The sequence below is a fragment of the Mauremys mutica genome, chromosome 1 (assembly GCF_020497125.1).
Source record: "Mauremys mutica isolate MM-2020 ecotype Southern chromosome 1, ASM2049712v1, whole genome shotgun sequence".
Taxonomy (NCBI): Eukaryota; Metazoa; Chordata; order Testudines; family Geoemydidae; genus Mauremys; species Mauremys mutica.
This window is the reverse complement of record NC_059072.1, coordinates 132,996,659-133,011,009: the sequence shown is the minus strand read 5'-3', so window position 1 is coordinate 133,011,009 and position 14,351 is coordinate 132,996,659. Positions and strand designations below refer to the sequence as shown.

General features: G+C 46.6%; 1 protein-coding gene across 3 annotated transcripts in view; it reads right to left on the bottom strand.

The window, feature by feature from the left end:
- The window catches only part of LOC123354394 (rho guanine nucleotide exchange factor 5-like), a 63,316-nt gene that overhangs the window by 23,810 nt on the left and 25,155 nt on the right, over nucleotides 1–14,351 (bottom strand). The window contains exons 1-2 of one of the 3 annotated variants that reach the window (XM_044996450.1): nucleotides 1,822–1,912; nucleotides 1,229–1,333 (exon numbers count right to left, since the gene is read on the bottom strand). The exons of the other annotated variants lie outside the window; for them this stretch is intronic. The gene's annotated coding sequence lies outside the window, so the exon portion shown is untranslated. Of the gene's footprint in view, nucleotides 1–1,228; nucleotides 1,334–1,821; nucleotides 1,913–14,351 lie in introns of those variants that run through there. 3 annotated transcript variants of the gene reach the window in all.

Sequence of the window (14,351 nt, the reverse complement as noted above, 5' to 3'; positions counted from 1 at the left end):
CCCCAGCACTGACACATTGGTTCCCTGCATGTGATTCGGCAGGGTGTGGGGCATGGCTTGTCCACTCTCTCTGCCTGTGGGTTTAGTGGATCAGAGATCCTGGCTGTCTGGATCAATCTCTGCTGCTTGGCATCTTGGGGGTGGATGTTCTTTAGTTGATGTCAACAACATGACTGGCTTCAGGGGTGGCCTCTTTGGCAAAAATGCAGTCCTACTCCTCGTAGTAGTTGTAGACCATGCAAATTCTCCCTAAGGTCTTGTTATTGTTCTTCACATTTCTATTACCCTACAGGAGCTCCTTTCCTTTGTTAACTGAGTCTTAGGCAGCGGTGGCTAAGGGGCCATGGCCCATCCACTTTTCACTACAGGCCTGCCCCTCTTCTACCCCCTGAGGCCCTGCCACCTGGCTAGGCTGGAAGCTGGAGCCTGGTCCAGGTAAGAGCGGCCCGGGGAGCCCAAGAATAGCCCCCAGCCCAGGTCCGTGCCCAGGGCAGATGGAGGGTCTGTGGCTCTCCACAGCTACCCAGGTGGCTCTTGCCATGGCCCGGCTGCAACTTTTCAGATCCCAAGGCCCCAGGCCAGAAACCAGAGCTGGGTTGTGGTAAGAGCCACGTGAGCAGCTGTGGGGAGCTGCAGACCCTCCACCTGCCCTGTCTGGGGAACTTCGGGAGCGGGGACATGGGCCAGGGGTTGCTCCCAGGCGCCTCACCCCAGGCAGGTGGAAGGGCCCAGGCTCCCTGATGAGACTCCATCTTCTGGCTTGCTACGGGGTGGGGCCTCATTTTCCCCCCCATGCTTTAAGGAAAATTCTGTTGCCCCTGGTCCCAGGAGCATGCCTTCTCCTTAATTTGTTCTGATAGCCACTTGTAGATCTGGGCATTCTGCTGACTTGGGCCTGGACACACTCCTCTCCACAGAGGGCAAGGAAGTCCAGGACCTCAGCACAGGACCATACAGAAGCATAGATCATGGATGGAGACCCACATCTCTCTCCTTCCTAATCAGGATTTTTCCAGGCTGCACAGTTTTATGCTGTTATTCAGATTGCCAGAATACTCTGAAGTCTTCACTTTCTTTTCTCCTTGAAGACTATGAACAACATAATTGCCAGCAGTTATACGTTACCACACGGCCCTTTATAAGCAAGCACATTTATTCTTAAGATGAAAGCATTACACAGAAAACATAAAAAACAATAGATGTTCTTATGCATGTGCTAAAAGCTTACCTGAGGTCATCAATCAGTCTTATGTAGTCTCAGCTGGCCAAAGTCCTCCTGACCTTTCCCAGGAAGGATTGGGGCCACTTTGGACAGGAGGTCCCAACCCTTTACCTAATCAGAAAGAAGGCCCTGAGTCACTTTAAACTCAGGATATTTCTCCGAGTCCTTTTTTTGTCTGTCAGTCTCTGCAGAATCTAGTTTGAACCAGTACCTGAGCTTCTCCAGATGCTGGCACTTCCCTGGAGGTGGTACAACCTGACAGAATTTGCCTAATCACAGCCTGCTGTTCCCCCCCACCCCTCACAGTTTCTCTCTCATCTTAGTTCCTGGAGGAGTTGTGGGTCACCTTCCCCCATGGAATTACATACAACCCCTGGCTCCCAATTATACATACATTTAAATCAATAAGGTCTCCCAAGGATATGGCAGGAAACCACCATATCTGTCACAGCTTCCACCCCTACTTTAATTGTGGGAACATTCATCCCGAGTGTCAGTGAACTTGCTTCTAAAGTGGGTTAACTAATGCAGGGCCAGATGGCAGATGATTAAAAACAAAACTTGTGTGTGGATACAAGGCAATTTATCCCCAAGTTAACCTGCAACAAGTTTCAAGTATAGATGAGCCCTTAAAGGAAACAGGAACAGGGCACTCCGGAATAAGAGTGTCCCAAGTGCAGTTAATCAGGAATATCTCCAGGTGTAGGCAAGCCCTAAGATTCTCACTCTCCTTAAATTAGAAAAGCTCTAACTTTCTCCGCCCTCTTTACCTTGATTCAACAGGCTCCCAGATTCTTTTTCCCCGACTACATACACACATTAGCATGGTGTATGGAACACATGGTGCTATCTGTCTGTTCCAGTTCCCCAGGACCTGGCAGCTGCTCTGAGGCAGAGTGGAGTTTGCACACGCACACACCCATGCTGTTGAAACACACCACCTGGCAGGGAAAGCCTTGCTCCACCCTTAAAATGTCTCTGTGTCAGAGCTGAGCTAACCCAGACTGCTGGTTGAGATGGCTGGTCTATTTGCCCTTCCTTTGCAGTGGGGCAGCAACCTAAGAAATGAAAATCTCCCTCCTCATAGGAGCTTTTGAGCCTACCTCACTCTTCGCTTGCTCTCCGGTCCCTCCCCCTTCTCAAGCCAAGCCAAGCCCAGTTCTAGGAGTTCATTAGCTCAGGGTGGGGTCTTGTGTTTACTGCTTCACATTCCATTCTCTGCTTCCAGTGCTTCTCAGACACCTAACACCATCCTCGAGTCCTGAGGAGCGTGGGGGAGAGACAGATGGAAACCTTCACAGCTCACCAGGGTCAGTGGTTCTTCTACAGCAGATCTGCTAGTTTTAAATGTCCCACTAAGAGCTGTGCACACCTTTTAGAATGAAACACAAAGGAAAGAAAAACTTGTCTGCTTTTGGTAAGAAAATGAACCTCTGAGCCAGTCACATGTACCTTTTGCTAAGGACTCTAAAAGAGTAAGGCTGGGCCATGCTGGCTCCGGGTCTGCCTTTCTACCTCTACAACCTACATTTCCCTCCCCAGGCCCTGATTTCCTCTCCCACGTGCACACTCACACACTTGCCTGGTGCCATTCCTAGGGAGTGGCCTATGGCCCCTTGCTTCTCCCCATGTCAGGCTGGCTGATTGTGCTCTACGAGGCTGTCCCAAGAGAATGGGTGGTGTGGCTGGCCTGCCACCCAATCTTCAGAAGCAACTGGACTAAGTTGCTGATCTCACTGCACCACCGCCCTGCCTCATGGCATGATGCAGTACGTACCCTGTATTGGCAATGGGGCCAGCAACTCATTACCATTGCTTCCTTGATTAGCCCAGTAGAGGACAGTGCTAGCCCCTAGATATACATAGAGGGGAGGAGAGTGGCAGAAGATGGCATCAGGGAAGAGGTAGGTATCCACAGCTTGTTGATGAACGGAACTGGGTGGGGTTTGAAGCAGGGGCGGCTCTAGCCATTTCGCCACGGCAGCACGCCGCGGGGGGTGCTCTGCTGGTCGCCGGTCCCGCGGCTCCAGTGGACCTCCTGCAGACACGCCTCCACCGAAGCTGTGGGACCAGAGGACCCTCCGCAGGCACGCCTGCAGGAGGTCCACCAGAGCCGCCTGCTGCTCTCCCGGCGACCGGCAGAGCGCCCCCCACGGCATGCCGCCCCAAGCACGCGCTTGGCATGCTGGGGCCTGGAGCTGCCCCTGGTTTGAAGGGAGCAACTGATGACAGGAATTTCTCTAGTCATGACCCTGTCTCCTTGACCCAATTTGTAACAGAATGTGCTGTCATCACTCACATTTATCTCACTAGTTTGTGTACAACCACTCCTGCTAGAGTGGCTTCCTTTGGGTGAATGTCAGTCTTGCATTTGGAAATCAAAGCAGTTCTTCCAGAAACCTGTGTCCTTCTGGTATATTTGCATAAAACACAGAACATTCCATCGGGTCAGAAATAGAATGTACTGCCAGCTACACTGCTATTAATATTACTGACTTTTCTACACAGAGTGGACTGGAAATTTGACACTGTCCCAAAACACACAGGGGTGTGGGGGGGGGCGGGAGCGTGGGGGAAGAAGGAATCAAAAAACATTTGGAACTGATGTTATCTGCTCCCCTAGAAAGTAAAACCCGAAAAAGGGAAGCGGAGCTATTTGCTACTGCAAATTCATTGAAAAGAAGAGGACTTCCCTAGCAGACAAGCATAGATGATGCCAAGATACTCCACTTACAGTGGCACCTCACTATTTTGCACTAAAGGATAGCAGACTCATTGTGATGTACTGAACTTTTTAATGATCTGGTCACTCACTAATTTGAAAAAGCAACATTTACACTTTGTTCCTGTATCTGAGCAATTCGGTTTTGTTTAAATGATGCCATTACTGGATGCTATGCTACAGCATTTTTTTAAAAATCATTATGTTGTGATACTATGAAACTCCACAACAGCATCTGCTGTTGAATCTTTGCTGAGTAGTGGGTAGTGACCATGTGTTGCACTTCCTGGAAGCACTGCAAAGACAACAGAGTTCTGAGGCAGCAGGGACAAAAGTCACCTTTGCATCCTTCCTGGGTTGTATCAGGTGCCAGTGCAGCCCTCAGCCAAGAGCTGCTTGGTCTGATACCAGTCCCTTCTTCTGGGAGCTGACTATAAGCTGCTCCAGAACAGCCAAAAATCCACATACTGATGTATGTCATGGGAATTCCCCACCTCCCCTTTGTGCTCCTGACATGCCCCTTTGAGCTCCACTCTCCACCCACAGCATGATGTCAGTGTTTGCAAGGAGATTTACATAGGATCACTTATTGTGTCTCCAGTCAGTTCCTGCACTGGGGCAAGTCTCTCCTGGTGGCAGCAGTGTTTTATGGTAGTTATACACTGGCACAAAGGCAGGCAGGGGCCATAGCAAGAACCAGAATCCTGCAGGTTAACAATGTGTGGAATAGCAAGGGTCTATTTTTGTAAATATAAAATATAGGTTATACCTAAAGCAAACATGGGTTGTGAGATACAAATTCCATTAAAAAGCCTCAGTAAAGTAAAAGCACTTTAAAGATTGGCCTTGTCTGCACTGAACTACTGACCGTTACTGAGTGCAGGTGTCAACGATCACTTTGGCTGTAATGGTACTGAGCACAGTTAAGCCGCAGGTGTAGATAAGGGCAAACAACAGTCAACAATGTCTCGGGTAATGGTTAGCCGAAAGAGAGCTGAATACAGATTGTTCTCTGTACTCACAGCTTAACTGTCCTAATTGGGTCAGCTGAGCAAGGCACTGGGTAACAGTATTGCTGACCCCAAGGGTTTAAAAAAACATCAGGAATCAGTCCCAAAAATATCATGAGATTTAAAAAAAAAATTAATACAGGATTATATTTATTTGCCCTCTTGTTTTTGAGTCTTTAAAGATCACAAATTTCAGGCTTTTCTCTTCAGCCATGAGGGATCAAAACTTTTTTTTTTTTTAAATGAAGGTGACAATCTCATGTAATCACCTGGCTCAGGGAGCTGGGGCTTTAATATAGACAGCAACTAGCATGAGAGTTACTACAGAGAATTCTTTCCTGGGTGCTGGCTGGTGAGTCTTGCCCATATGCTCAGGGTTTAACTGATCACCAGGTTTAACTGGGGTTGGGAAGGAATTTTCCTCCAGGGAAGATTGGCAGAGGCCCTGGAGGTTTTTCGCCTTCCTCTGCAACATGGGTCACTTGCTGGAGGATTCTCTGCACCTTGAGGTCTTTAAACCACGATTTGAGGACTTCAATAACTCAGACATAGGTCAGGGGTTTGTTACAGGAGTGGGTGGGTGAGATTCTGTGGCCTGCATTGTGCAGGAGGTCAGACTAGATGACCATAATGGTCCCTTCTGACCTTAAGTCTATGAATCTATGAGATTTGTGATAAAAATCAAAAGAGTTGGCAACACTGGACAGGAGGATTCCTTCTTTGAAAAGCATTTCTCTAAGGCTGGCTGGGGAAGGGTTGTACTAACCACTACATTCTCTTTCACCATTTTAGTATTGTCTGGATAGCTCTTATCTCTAGTTTGCAGTTTTAAATTGCTTGCACCTTCCCTACCTACAAATTTAAACTATTCACTAACTCAGTTTCCAAAATCATTTTGATCTGGCCTACTGTGCTGCACATACGAATAACCAACAGGTGGCAGACAATTTTGTGATCACAGTCAATGCTAACAATGCTCAACAGTCAGATCCATCATGCACAAACTATTTGCTGACATCCTGTCAGGCCCATTTGCTTCTGGTTCAATCCTGCAAAGATGCTCAGCAATCTCAACTCCCATTGCCTTCAATGCATGTAGAAGGCACCCAGCACTTCACAGGATCAGGTCTGTATATTATTAGATTTCAATTTGACACTGGAGCCTAAGTAAACCTACTAGTGTGCAAATTCTGCAAATGAATCCCTCCAGTTCCCATGCATCTCTCTGGATATCAGTGACTGCTTAGGCTATGAAGCATATGCAAGCTAGAAAGCAGGCATAAGCCAACAAGGCTGAAGCATTAATTTTACATTATAATCATTCAACCACCACTAGTTATGATCTCCTAATCAATTTACGTTTTAAGTGTGCTACTATCTCTTGATCCATTGGAAAATATGAAGCTTGGTATTTTGATTGAATAAGCAGCCACTCGCAAAGGAGTTGAGCTATTCACAGAATGTGCCTTCTGTTCATCAGCCCTGCCGGTCATTTGCCAAGAAGAGTACCACATACACACTGTGATTATCAAAGGAAGGAACCAGAGCCAATGAAAACAAAGAAATCCTCAAAAGGACATAACCTACAATGTGGGTTAACTCTAGTTATAGGGAAGTGCCGAGTGGACAAATTTGAAGCCTGAATGGCTCCTTGAGATATTTATTGGCTGAGTGATTAAAAAGTCCACCTTACCCTTTGCCAACCTTTATAGACACAGGCCCCAATTCTTGATTGCCTTACAGCCTCTTTACCCCATTCCAGTGGTGTAATGACCCTATAAATTAGGCAGAAGTGACTCCCAGGGACCACCCCTGAGCAAGGGGGTTCACAAGAGACAGCACAGAGCTAATGGAATGGCTCTATGCCACCCCTCTTCTTAGCTGCCAATGTAGGGGGCATGCTGGGGGAAGGAAGGGCATGATAAAATGCTCTGTACTCTGGCTGTCTTTGGCTAGCAGAGGGCTTGCAGCGGGCCTTGCAGTCAGAGCATAAGCTAAAGCAGCTTTGAGGCTGCTGTAATTTATGCCAGGGACTTGGCCAAAAACATGGGAGTTCGTGCAGGATGCTTAAAACCACCTCCGTTTCCTCCACCCCATGCCTGTGCCAAATGGAGAAGCAGGGTCTATGTGCCTGAACTCTCTGGTGCTCACTACTTCAGTGTGCTGGCTGGAAGTCAGGGTGTGGGGCAGTAAAAGTCTCTGAACAGTCATCATGACTCACACTGTAGTCTGTGGCAGTTACAGTTTCCTTTGCCTGCCTTGCAACATCATCTCATCCCAAACAAATTTCAACACAAGATGCAGGAGATATAAAGGATTCAACAGCGCTGCAGCCAGGAGTGAACAACAGTGTATGCCGGGGCTTGCAAACTTCCCCTGGAATACAGGCACCAGCAGCGTGAGATTTACCAACCTTGACTCATTATCACTGCCAGGGCTTGGAGCAATTTGAGGAGCAATGAAACTGAAAACCACTTCCTCCATGTGTTCAATAAGCTCCTCTGGAGCATCCAGCTCCTGCAGCCTCCTTCCCCCCACACCCCACCACCACACACAGCTGCTGTCATCCCTCATCAAATTCCTCCACAAAAATCAGTGAGACTTGGCAGACTGAGCTCAGTAAAGAAGTCCAGAACATGCTAGAGGCAACTGCAGCAGAGAACTGAGGCTGGTATGTTTTTGAGCAGCTTGGAAAGAGAAGGAAACTGTCCAGGGGAAACATGGGGGAGGGTGCAGAAAAAAAAGGAAGAAAGTGGAAAGAACCCACTATCCTATCTGGGGATTGGGGGTGGGGGGAGAGAGAGAGAGGGGCTGAGTCCGTGGGTGGTTCCCTCCACACAGTAGTTGATGGGAATTGGGGAAAAGCAGAGAGAGGAGCTATCACAGCAACTGAGCAGGGAGGGATGGAGAAGAGACTCTCTCTTGCAACATTAAGGGGAGAGGAGGAAGAGAAGAGACAAAAAGAGTCTCCCTCTTACAGCAGTGGAGAGGGGAGAAGATGGCCCCCACCTCCTGATAGGAAATCAGCCCATCTTTTGTAGGAGCCATGGGAAGAGAGGAGAGGTCAGGAGTCCCCCACTCACAGTTGTGACTGAGGCAGGGGGCAGAAGAAATAATGAGCGAAGCTCCTCCCAGTCCTCCCTCATAGCCAGGGCCAGGGCCAGTCCTAGACCAAATGGTATCCCAGGCAAGGAGCATCTTCAGTGCCCCCAGCCATTTATTAAACTTTTGAATACCTTATTATTTTTGCATTCATAGCCCATTTCACAACTTTGATGCAAGATTTGCATGCATGATTTATCCCTGTCATATTAGATAATGAATTTGCACACTTGGATCTGTAAATCTATAGATTTACATTTATTAATTTATATGAATGCCAATATTTATGCCATATATAAGCAAATAAATTGGTTTCTTCCTACACTTATAGAAACTTTTTAATTTTATGAATAACTGAAATATACTAACATCAAGAAACTGAACTGTGCACCAACACTGGGTGGAACAGTATTAAACAGTGTTACAGTAGATGACAACCTTAGAATGTTAACCCTAGTCCTTTAGTTCAAAAGGTCGCTTTTCTTGCCTTTGCCCTCACAAACTGAAGCAAAGCATCAGAGAGATCCAAAGACTGGCCAACATCATTTTCAAGCACTAGAATAGCAAGCAATGTAAGTCTCTTGTCGGATGTAGTCAATTGAAGATATGTTTTAATGAGCCTGAGCTTTGAAAAACTCACCACTCGTGACTGTGACCGGCAGCGTGAGCAGAATCCTCAAAGCTCTCCACATATTAGGAAAAGTGTCCTTCAGTTCTGCATCCTGAATGAACTGGAGAACTTGGAGTGGAGAGTGCTTCCCATGTAGCAAAATGTGATGGATGTTGTCCAATTCAACATAGAGGTCTTTATCACTGACGTCTGAACATTCCCCAGATGTCAGAGTCTGGTGAAGGTCCACACAATTGTTCAAGAGTGTTTTCCTATCTGCTGACAGCTTACTAAGGTCATACAACCCCCCAATCGCCCAGGTCTTTTTGCGGTGCTTCATTTGTCCAAACCTTCCTTCGATGGATACTAGAGCAGTGTCAACTAGCACCGAGCTTCTCATCACCTCATCTTTGCCCTCTTAACAAACTATCCTTTCTTCCAATGAATATGAGTTTCCTTGAAGACAGGGTCAACTGCAGAGTTTTCTGCCATTTTTTTAGTAGCAGTGATGGCATCTTCGGATCTGTTGTCTCTGTAGACCACAATGAAACCAAGGCAGTAGTAACAGTTGTGATGTTCATCAACTGAGTTTGTAATGCCTTGATTACAATGTTTACTTGGAACAGGATATCGTGCCAAATTGCAGTTGAGACCAGATATTTGAAGTTTCAATGATCTGGTTTGCCAGGCTTTGTGCCTCATGTTGGATTCTGGCCTCACCTTTACTCGACTACGCCAGTTCCATCGGGGTGTCGTAAACCTCAATCACTTGGTACCTCACTGGCCTTACGCTGTCAATGCAGCTCTCCCAGAGAGTGTCACTTAGCGGCTTCATGGTCAGATTTGTAACACTGTCCATGAGGATCTTCCACCTGATAATTGATGCTGAAAATGGGTGGTATATAGTCTTTGCAGTACTCCAAAAAGAGATACTGAATCTAAAGAAGATGACACTACATCTGGCACAACCAGGTTGAGGAAATGGCAGCCATAAGGCACAAAGAAAGCTCTTGGATTCAGCACAGGGATCCTTGCCTGCACACCACTGTTTCTTCCTTTCATGTCAGTGCCGTTGTCATAGCCTTGGCTGCAGCAGTCCTGAAGCTTTGTTTTATCTCATTCAAAACATTCATAAACAGTTCTGTTAGGCCTTTTCCAGTAGAGTCATCCACAGACCAGAAACAGATGAAGTGTTCCTTTACTTGGATACAGCCATCCTCATCATCAACAAATCTTACTGTAAATGGAATCTTTTCACTGTGACTAATGTCAGAAGTGCAGTCCCTAATTATGGTGTAGTACTTCGCTTCGCCAAGCTGCATCAGTATGTTATCAAGCACCTTCCCTGCCATAAGGTCAATCAATTCGTTTTGAATTGTTTTGCTGCAGGAGTGGTCCATAGCTTCTTTACAAACTACTTGACATAGGTACTCATGCCTGACATCATTGTATTTCCCAAGGAGCTCTACCAAACTGAGAAATTACCATTATGTTCAGTGAACAACTTATCCAACGAGCCCTAGAAAGCCAAATTATTCTTTGCAAAGAAGAGGGTAATTGAGATCAGATGCTTGAGCATGTTCCACCAGTGCTGGGTTTCTACATTAATAACGCACTGGTTTTCTGCATCTATGCATTTATTCAGCTTGAGCCTGGACTCGACCTCCATCCATTTGGAATAGGCCGTAAAATGGCCGGGTGACTTTTCATGTTGTTTCAGAGCGTCAGCTAAATTATGCCAGTAATTATGCACAGAAAGTGCAAGCAATGATTCGTCATCCTTGTCAAATATTTTGCAACAAAACCAGAATACTTTGTCAGTTGATTTCAAGTAAACTAACCAATGTTGATTCACTTTTCCACCATTCTCAAGCACTCTTTCACAGTGCGACTTTGAGAAGTGTCACTTCTGCTCATTTACTGGAAACATCATATCCTTGGTTTTGCCTGGCCCATTCAAAATTGGACAATCAATATCGGCAGAGTTTAGGATTGCTGGCCATAAAGCAGAATCTGATGTATCGATTTGTGGTGCGCAATTTTTCTCACTGCTGTTTCTGTCATGCGAGGCTGATTCTTCTTTATCATTACTTTCCTTTTCATATGGAGTCATTTTCATGTGAGACACATTCTTCTTTAACATCACTTTCCTTTACACCACCAGGAAAACTGGATGATTCTTCATCACTTTCCTCACATTTCCATTCCTTACCTTAGTAATAGGACTTCCATCGTTTATGCTTCACTCCACAATTTCTTCTGCACTAGGATGATTGCTACTGCCTAAAGCCCAGACTTTGTTGTTCTGTTTCAGATATTTTCCCATTGAATTTTCCCCTTGCTGCAAACTAGATTGCAACTGAGCTCTTCACGACCTATATTGAGCTCCTGAAGGCTTCTTCAGGGGCATCTTTTATTTTCTACAGGGGAAAACAGACAGTATTAGGGAGAGCAAAAGTCTATTTTCGCAGTCTTAGAAAATCATCAAACACCGCATGTTAAGCTTGGCAAAAGAAGTAACAGTATTTCTTTTACATTGTTGTGTAGATAGGAGTTTGATCGATATCTCTGGCGTCTCACTAAATATGTCCTTTATTAGTCACTATTTACACTCTTCAAGTCTTAAAATATAAGTACACTTTCACAATTACACAATAAAACAAGGTTCACAATGTCGCAGCTGGGCTCTCACTTCATTTCATTCTTATACTCACTGACTGGAGATGCCCCGCCCCTTATATATCCATGGGGGCTGGCTGACAGCTTTCTAGGAAGTTCAAGGAAAATGTAGTTCTCAGAAAGTCTGCAAGGTTCCATGAGATTCTACAAAGGTCCAGAACATTCTAGGTGGTTAGTGAAAAATGAATTCACATATGGAATACCTGAAACATTTTACTTCAAAGATTGTATTTTTCCTTTTGTTGCAACCAACAAAAACAGTACCCTGAGCCCAGTGCCCCCCCAAGCTCAATACCCCCAGCAGTCACCTGGGTCTCCTTCCCCTAAATCTGGCCCTACATCACAGCAGACAGGGAGGAGACAGAGGGAGGACAGTGTATGGGCAAAGCCCCCCCTCAGCAGTTGGGGCAGAGAGTTCTAAAGGCACCTATGGGCCTAAGGCTGAGCCAAAAGAATTAAAGACCCAGGGACATTTCACTGGCAGCCAGCAGGGAGTGCGCTCGACTTCTCTGCAGGGTGCTGTGCATCTTTTGCCTCTGCTGCCGACTAGGAGGCTTAGTCCTCGGGGCTAGTAAGTGTCTACTAATTAAGCACCAAGAACAGCAAATTCACACCTGAACCTGAGCATGCCATGACCATGTTAGAGCTGAATATGATCATAAGCCATCTGATTTAAGTGTAAAGAAACTTACCCATATACTGTCAGCCCTTTAGAATGATTCTCCAATTCCAGAGAAATAGCATCCACATTTTGCACTTGCCATTATTAGTAGCAGTATTACAGTAGTGTACAATTGAGATCAGGGCCCCAGTTGTGTGAGGTGCTGAACTCACAGTAGTCAGAGGCAGTCCCTGCCTTGAGAAGCTTACAGCCTCATTAAACAAGACAGACCAAGTGCAGAAAAATTATCCCCATTTTACAGCTGGGGAACGGAGGCAGAAAAATCACTTCACTTGGCCCACACCACACAGGAAGTCTGTGCCAGAGTCTGAATTTGAGCTGAGATCTCCTGAGTCCCAGTCAGTGCTTAACAACCAGACAAGCCTTCCTCTAACATTCCCTCAAAAAATCCTCCACTGATAACACCCAGGAAGGAATGGTCATGCAGCTCCTCATGGTGCTCCAGAATCCAGCACTAAGTAATCAAAGTGACAAATGAAAAAAGGCAACCAAAATGAATGAACAAAGGAAAGTTGTGAAACAAGCAACACCATATGGATGGCAACACGTTGGAAAGATGTCTTTGCGTAATCACGGAGCGCTATAACCACAGAGATGATGCCTCATTCATGCGGTTTTAAAAGAACACAGTTATTCTGTTTTCATGGACGGCGGCTATCATAGGCAGGGGGAGGCTGTCTCTCCCCAAACAGCCTAGTGTGGCCCCACCCATGCTCCATCCCCAGGCCAGGCCCCCTCCTGCAGTTCCCAGCGCTCTACCCTGGCTGGCCTAGGCTCGCTGATGCTTGCTGGCCTGTCTCCCACAGGGACTTGGGGTGGCTGGTGCTGGAGCCACGCTGCCCACCGGGCGCTCAGACTGTGCCGCCAAGTGCACCAGGGTTGGGGGCACTGCGGCTTTTGGGGCCATATAACTCCTTAGCATATTTGGCTATATCACAGTGATCATACTGTTAACCCAGTTGTTCAGTGAGTTCACTTCCTCAATAATCTCCTCTTTAACCAAACACTCACATTCCTCTGCTATTTTATTTCTCAGAGTCAATAAGATTTTATATGGTAGCTGCATTTTGGTGGCTCCCTGTGGTGAACATTGCTGGGATGTGTTACAGCAGTGGTTTTCATTCAACCTGTGGTCTGCAGACCCCTGGGGGTCTGCAGACTATGTCTAAGATTTCCAAAGGGGTTTGCACCTCCATTCAAATTTTTTAGGGACCTGCAAATGAAAAAAGGTTGAAAACCACTGTGTTATAGTGTACAGGCTTATACCATTCCCGCCTACTAAATGCCTCATTGATTTTCTTCTGCAAGCTCTTCTGTATACAAGTTACCTACCTCTTTGAATAATTGCTAGTGAAACCAAGGTTTTCAAAAATGAGTGCCTGAAGTTAGGCTCCTAAGTCCATAGTGAGGCACCTAAATAAGTGGCTTTCAAATGCAATTGCAGAATTGCCAACCCCATGTGTTCAAAAATCATGACCCAGGCCCCCCAAAAGGATGAGATTATCTTAAAATAGTGAAATTTTAAAAATTGATCAACTGGAGGCTCTTTTTCTTTGCTTTCTGATTTGAACCTTTTAGATTACACTCAGATCCCATATTCAAGCTTTTCTCTGCAACCATGAGAGCTAGACATTTTTAATGAAAGCTGAGATTCTCACATAATCACTCAGCTGCAGGAGCTGTGGCTTTAAGACCACCACCAAATATTGTGATACTTGTAAGAAAATCACAAGCTGTGGCAACGCTGCAATTGTTCAATCACACCAGACTCATTTAGGAGTGGATTTAGGAACTTAACTTTAGGCACCCATTTTTTTAAACCCTTGTCTGAAGACTATTGTATAACTCAACCATGGGATCAAGGCTCTGTCACAGGGGTGAACAAACTTTTTGGCCTGAGGGCCACATTGGGGTTGCAAAACTGTATGGAGGGCCAGGTAAGGAAGGCTGTGCCTCCCCAAACAGCCTGGCCCCTGCCTCTATCCACCCCCTCCCACTTCCCACCCCCTGATTGCCCCCCTCAGAACCCTGGACCCATCCGACCCCCCCCTGCTCCTTGTCCCCTAACCGACCCCTCCCGGGACCCCCCACCCCTAACTGCCCCCGGAACCCCACCCCCTATCCAACCCCCCTGCTCCGACCCCTATCCACACCCTTGCCCCTTGACAGGCCCCCCGGGATGCCACGCCTATCCAACACCCCCTGTTCCCCGTCCCCTGACCCGTATCCACACCCCCACCCCTTGACAGTCCCCCTGGGACCCCATGCCTATCCAACCCTCCCATTCCCCATCCCTTGACTCATATCCACACCCCTGCCCCCTG